General features: G+C 40.5%; 1 non-coding gene across 1 annotated transcript; it reads left to right on the forward strand.

Annotated features, from left to right (window-relative positions):
• The first annotated feature begins 2080 nt into the window (after positions 1–2080).
• trnag-ucc lies at positions 2081–2152 on the forward strand. Its single transcript has one exon. It is a non-coding gene; the product is annotated as a tRNA-Gly (tRNA).
• The last annotated feature ends 3469 nt before the right edge of the window (positions 2153–5621 follow it).

The following is a 5621-nucleotide window of genomic DNA, read 5'->3' on the forward strand; positions in this document are numbered from 1 at the left end:
CTGAGAATGTAAAGTGGCGCGTTACTTGAGTTACAATTCGGTTGAATGAAGCGCAGCGGTGTCGGGTTATCTGACAGCCACACATCAGCTGCCGGGAGAGAGCAGGGGTGGAGATGATTGATGATGACACCGTTGCAAATGCCATGATGATAGGCTGGGTGGACGGGTGCCCTGCTCACGCTGTCTCACTGCACGCTCTAAGACAGAGACAATGGCGACGTGCCGGGGAAGCGCAGCGTTTTTTAAGTGGAAATATCGACACTACTTTTCCCTTACCGAGGTAAAAGGAAAGAATGTATATGTAACGTACACACTATGTCCGGGGAAAAGTTTGTCCACGTCAACCTCAAGCTGCTACTTAATGAAGCATTTGTGTGTATTGGTTTAGTACTTGAATGCAAAGTGTGTGACTATTGTTTATTTTACTTTACTGAATATTTAAGAGTTGGATAGTGCCCTGTTTAGTGTGCAATGGTACGGAGCCCCTAAAGGGACATCAGAAAAAACCCCAAAAACTAAACGTTTCTGGTGCGCACGAGAAAGTATCTTGTGATTAAGCCTCATCACAGAGTGTTGATAAATGAACAATAAATAAATAATAATAAATACTCTTAATAAATGTGTATATATTATTTTCTCATTTTAAATATTTAACTTAATTTATTAATATATTTTCATAGAATATGGGTGCTGTGCCAATCTCAGCTGACATTCAAAGTCAAAATAAATAAAACATTAATCATATACAAACTTTCAAACTGTCAGGTCGAAACGTTTACATTAAAAACAAAATAACGGGTCAACAACAAATCTATCGATCACCATCTAATGACAGCGATGTCAGCGGATCATTTCATCAGTACAGGCCGAGGTAACGCTGCTCTGCCCCACGCACTGTACGCAGCGAGTGTCCGCTGAGGCGCGGCTGATCACCTCCGATACCGTCGCTGCCAAACTATAAATACGTCGTATCTTAATACACAAACCACATTTTTGAATTCTAAATGACTAATTTCACGCCTCAAATGATCTTAAAACTGCGTTCGTGGACATCACGCGCGCATACAATACTTTCTCGTGCACACGAGATACTTTTAGTTTGTTTTTTTTTGACGTCCCTTTAGGGGCTCCGTACAATGGTATACATATACAGAGATTAGCACTAGTGAAAGGCCAAATTTTTTCTTTGTTTCTCTTTACCCAAGTTAACATTTGTGTGTCAATTGTGCCCTTCAATTCAAAGTTCAAATAAATACCAAAGATATTGTACATAGGGTTTTTATTCTTCATTCAAGTATTATAAAGATAATGTCAGTTACTTTGCTGAGTAACTAATTACTTGTACAATGTGGTAACTGAGTTACCAACTCAATTACTTTTTGGGAGAAGTAACTGTAACTAATTACTTTTTGAAAGTAAGATGCCCAACACTGATCATGACTGTGAGGACTCTTACGCTGCGTTCACACCAGACCCAATTTTTCTCCATTGTGTCATCACGTTTTTTTGCCGAAGTTGACAAATTTCTACTTGAGCGAGCGTCGTGTCCGGTATGAACGCAGCATGACTGAACGTCCAGGTTTATTATGGAAAGTTGTCGCGGGTTAGGACGCCTCCTGGACGCCTTAGGGAGGTGTTTTGGACAGGACCTTCGAGGTGGACCTCAGGGCCGACCCAGAACACACTGGAGTGATTATTTCTCACGGCCGGTCTGAGAACACCTTGGGAACTTTACTTCATGTACAGATAGTATGACATACTTTGAATGTGTATTTTGTGCACGTAATCCAGAGTCAAACTTCCCTCTAATGAATGCAAATAAGATAAGAGTAACGTTGAAGTGAGATTAAAACCACAGTTTTTATTAGTATCTTATGACTCTTATGTTATCATTTTCTGTATTATTACTGCTGTATGAAGCTAGTTTTTGCTTCTTCTAAAAAAACCTCCTCCACTGAAAGAGTTGAAACAAGCTGAAACAATCAGTTTAGAGCTTGATGACGAGCTGATCTGACTCAGGTGTGTTGGAGCAGGAAAACATCAGATGTTAGTCGGCTCGTAGGGCAAGAGGCTTACAGCAGCGTTGCTGGTATAGTGGTTAGCATAGCTGCCTTCCAAGCAGTTGACCCGGGTTCGATTCCCGGCCAACGCATGTTTTTATGGGCCTAGGATTGCTGATTCAATCCCAGGATTGTTGCCCAGGCAACATATAACGTTGCTTTTCCAGTCCCTGCATGTTTGTTTTTGCTTTTCCATCAGTGACAGTACCTGATACCTGTTTTTTTTGACTACCTGCTCTGACGAGGTTCCAAGCAAGCTGAACTGGTACTAAAATGTTATGTAAACCGACTGCCGGCGACTGATTAGTCAGAGTGTGTCGTCACTGGAAGAGTCATGAGCGTGTGACGTCCGACACAAGAATCAAAGCAAACAATGTAAGTTAAAAAGACTTAAAAATCCCTGAAAACATGCGTTAAACATCAACATTTAGCAAAGGAAATGTCTAAAATGTCAATATTTAACAGAGGATTCTGTGTATTTAGTGAATCATGACCCTGTTCAGTGATATTTCAATTCAGTGACAAATCTTTTTAAATCAGCTGATTCTAATGATTCAGTTACACCCAAAACAACTGCTTTACAAGTCACTCATTTGTCACAGCAGTTTCATGATGACTCCGCTCACGCTGAGGAAGACATGGAAAACGATACTAAACCAAGTAGAGTCGAGTCGTGCTGGAACTGTAAAGTGGAAAAGCTCCATAAAACATGCAGGATAGGAGTCCCTGAGGACCAGGATTGTGAAACACAAAAAATTGAAACAGACGTTTCTTAAAAGTTACAAACTCCAGCTTTAACTGCACACTCACTCTCCACTTGTCATAACTCAGTCCAGCTCGTCCTGCGCTCTCCTGCAGCACAGCTGTGCAGCAGTGACGCCACCCGAGGCCTCGAGGACGGGCGTAAAATGTAGCGAGCTCAACTCTCCCACTTTCACTCAGAACACAAGCGCACCATTGTGGCTGCGCTGAGTGCTGGGAACAGCTGGAGCGCAGCACAGGACGGTTATCCTGGACGCTGACACTGCGGCGATGACAGGAGCAGCTTTGGCCAAAGGCTTCCGTTATCCGAGCTCGGCATATGATGATAACATGTTGGATGGGAGTGTAGACAGGCTCAAGTGGCGAGATGTCACACACTCTTTACTGGGTGGCCAAGGGCAACATTCCCAAACTGGCAAATCAATTTTCCCTTCTGAACATTCAATACTCGCCGTGTTCCTTCACTTTGCAAGTCAGGCTTGTCGTGTTTCACATCAGGAATGAACTCAGCAGCAGTGAGGAAACATGTCTGACTTAAGTCTGTAAACATTTGAGTGATGAGGTGAGTTTTATGGAGAACTGGAGATGAGACTGGTGAAGGCATCAGGTTGAGGGAAGCTGCAGGAGACATTTGAAGCTAAATCTACACTATTTAAATCATCTAAAGTGCATGATCTAAAGCAGGGGTCTGAAACTCACGTGACCTCAGGGGCCACAGGGCATCTCATCTATCATCAAAGTGTTTTGTAGGCATATTCAGTGATGATAACACAATATCAATGATATTTGTGAAGATATTTTACAGAATCTTTAAAATAATAGTGTTGTTACGATAAAATTGCACCATACAAACAAATATTAGTGACGCAAAATGAATCTAAAACTGAGAAATAACTCATTATAACTTGATATGAAGTAATTATTAAGTAAGTATGTGGCATAAGTGCATTAAGACGAATATCACAGAAAGACCCTCATTTGAACTGGAATTCAAACTGGTGACCTACCTGCTGTGAGGCAACAGTGCAAGCCACTGCTCATTCAGTTCTGATGTGAATATGTTCAAATCTGAGGTAAACTATGGATTATTTTTATTATATAATGATGTACTGTATATATAGTTATAGTAAAGTACAGAATTTTGAACAAATTCAAAGAACATCTCTCTGTATATGTAAAAATATTAATAATGACGTTAAATCTAATATATTTGTGCTTATTTTTACAGAAACTTTAACATTAAAGATTGAGATATTTTGAAGAACAAACAAAAATGGCCTCAGAGCCAGTGAAACCACACAGGTGTCAGGATCACGCTGACGTGTGTGTCCGTCGTCGGTTGTTTATATTTGAGGATTAGGATCGGACCTCTGCTTCCTGCAACCTTTGACCCCTGCTGATCCCCATGAGTTATTGGTTTATATGAAGTAAAACTCAGACTCGTCTTTGATACGTAGAACCAATATGTATGTGGTCTGTTCCTTTTCTTTGGGAACAGTTTTCTCTCTTTTTTACCAGTTTATCTCAATAATCATATTTTTATCAGTAAATTAAACAACACTTGAACTCATGGAAGCTTTTAGCTGGATTCAATTTCCAAATATGTCAGTTTCTCTTTGTTCACAGCAAAAATCAGCTCCACTCGTTCTGATTTCTGGGCACAAACAGAGTAAATTGTGCCACGTGATAAATCCCAACGACATTGCCTTTAATTTCTCGTCAAATTATCACAACATTCATTTTATCCACAAACCACGGCTGGTTTCTCCCTTTGAATTGAGCTGTTATTTGTAAAAATAAATGATCAAATGTAAATATTTGTAATGTGGATCTGCGTAGGTCGTGTTCTTCAAACACGTCCGTCTGCTTCTTCATGCTCATGCATGAGGCATGGCCTCGTCTTTGATGCGGTGTTTCTTTAAATTCACAGCGTCTGTTTGTTTAGTGTCTTTGTTCATCAAATCAATCTCCTTCTGCATTAACAGTTTTGTTGACTGGGGAAGTGTCGCTTTCCGCATCGCTTTGATTATCTCATTTATTGAGAATAACGTTTGAATCAGATTTAATCAGAGTTTTCCATCAGCTGAACTGCTGACTCTGGGATATTTCCTGTATCTCCTGTTACACACACACACTCCTAGAGTGACTCCTAACAGTAATATACTGCATATTTCTAATGATGAATCACTCATTCCCGTTGAAAACTGAGCACTCTGTCATAAATTAGTGGCCTTTTTTTTATTGTTTTTAACACATTACTCACTTTAATTGTTAGCAGTGGAGAGCGGCCAGAGTGTCCTTGTGGCTGTGTTGCCTTTGGCTTTTTGCTGAATTGTTTTTCCAGACTTTGTAAAACGGCCTCAGACGTGATTCCACTCCCCAACGCTAAAAAAACCCCCAGCCGGGCCAAGAACAGGTCCCTGGGGTGCCCCTACTCATTTCTTGTGAACACATGCAGCCAAATGTGAGATACGCTGTCCCCATACACATGCCGACGTGTACCAGCAACGTCTCACTTTCATGAATTTACACTTTTCACTAGCTTCAGCGTTCAGAAATTATATTGCGTTAAGTGGTTTAAGTCGAACGTGGTGTATTAAATTTAGCCAAAGGTGAAAATGTGGAGATGGCATTGATGAATGGATCCATAGATGTTTGGCTATAACTTCACATCCTGTCTCCAGCTCTTAAACAGTGACAGTTTTATAATTTTGCCATAATTATGAACCTTAAGTGAGACATTATTTCCCCTGATATTCACTTAAATTTGGGGAAAACTTGGTGATAGCAATACATAGT

The sequence above is a fragment of the Solea senegalensis genome, linkage group LG1 (genome assembly GCF_019176455.1).
Source record: "Solea senegalensis isolate Sse05_10M linkage group LG1, IFAPA_SoseM_1, whole genome shotgun sequence".
NCBI lineage: Eukaryota > Metazoa > Chordata > Actinopteri > Pleuronectiformes > Soleidae > Solea > Solea senegalensis.